This window comes from Arachis ipaensis, chromosome B8, assembly GCF_059453495.1.
Source record: "Arachis ipaensis isolate K30076 ecotype BB chromosome B8, ASM5945349v1, whole genome shotgun sequence".
Classification (NCBI taxonomy): domain Eukaryota; kingdom Viridiplantae; phylum Streptophyta; class Magnoliopsida; order Fabales; family Fabaceae; genus Arachis; species Arachis ipaensis.
This window is the reverse complement of record NC_142443.1, coordinates 87,528,625-87,530,371: the sequence shown is the minus strand read 5'-3', so window position 1 is coordinate 87,530,371 and position 1,747 is coordinate 87,528,625.

The window sequence follows — 1,747 nt, the reverse complement described above, 5'->3', positions numbered from 1 at the left end:
ATTCTTAGAAGGGTATGAAAACTGGAAATCCTATCCAACTTATCCTTATCAATTGTGATGATAATCGTTCATTACTCCCACTTAGTTAACCCTTACTAAATAAAGGAAAGTCAAGTGGACTAATTTTTTTGATTCCTCAAGTCCTAGTCAACTCCTAAGGAAAGACTAGCTTTAGAGGGATCCAAATCAACCAGCAAATTCCAATTGTTAATTAAAAAAGGAGTTTGATAACTCAAGCGTCACCAATTAATCAATTCAAGCTAAGAATGTAAAAAGATAAATTAAAATCATAAATCTGAAATACCTCAAATTGCATTAAATCTAAAATCAAATCTAACATTGGAAGGTTCATAGCTAAAATGAATAATAAGGGAATCCACAAGAGGAATAGATAAACTAAAGTAATGGAATAAATAAAAAGTAGAAGAAAAACAAATTAAAGGAACATTGAACCTAGAATTGAGAAGAAGTAATCCTGAAACTAAAAGAAATCCTAAATCCTAAAAAATAGAGAGAAGAGAGAGCCTCTCTCTCTAGAAACTACATCTAAAATCTAAAATTGTGAATGAATGAATGTTATCCCTATGAATGAATAGATTCTCCCACTTTATAGCCTCTAATCTGTGTTTTCTAGGCCGAGAACTGGGTCAAAAACAGCCCAGAAATCGCTGGGGACAAATTCAAATACGTACAGGTCGCTGAAATTTCTACAGAACCACGCGTGCGCATGGATTCACGCTTGCGCGTCACTTATCTTCAAGGAAACTATGGCAAATTATATATCATTTCGAAGGCCCGGATATTAGCTTTCCATCGCAACTAGAATATCCTCATTTGGACCTCTGTAGCTCAAGTTATATTCAGTTAAGTACGAAGAGGTCAGGCTGGATAGCTTAGCAATTTCTTCAACTTCTTGTATTCCTTCCACTTTTGCGTGCTTCATTTCCATCCTCTAAGCCATTCCTGCCTTATAAATCCGGAAATCACTTAACACACATATCAAGGCATCGAATGGTAATAAGAGAGGATTAAAATTAGCAATTTAAAGGCCCAGGAAACATGTTTTCAATCATAGCACAAATTCAGGAAGGAAAACGTAAAACATGCGGATTGTATGAATAAGTGTGAGAATAATGGATAAAATCCAGTAGATTAAGCACAGGATAAACCCTAAAAATGGGGTTTATCAACCTCCCCACACTTAAACGTTAGCATGTCCTCATGCTAAGCTAAAGAGAACTAAAAAAGTGAAGAGGAATGGTAGAGAGTATGAAATGCAATCTATCTATGTGAATGCAACTACAAACAAAATGTTTCTACCTACTAGGTCAAAGTAAATAAAACTTCCAAGAAAAGACTTGAACTGGATTTAACTAATTCAAATCATAAAATAAAGTACAAGTAAACTTGTAAGAAGAAAGCTCATGAAAGCCGGGAACAAGGAATCGAGCATTGAACCCTCATTGGAAGTCTATACACTCTAATCGCTCAGGTGTTTAAGGTTCAATTCTCTGAATTCTCTACTAATCTTTCTTTCTAAGACTTGCTCTTCTTCTACCAATCAACAAAGAATTTAATGCACAGATACACATATCAAGAGGTCTTTTAAGGGTTGTAATGGAGTTAGGGTTAAGGTAGGATTGTATTTGGTCAAGTGGACTAAAATCTGAATCCTTAATTAACCTAAACTTTCCACCTAACTTAAGACAATCCATGTAATTACAATGCAAAATCTAATTGCCCATTA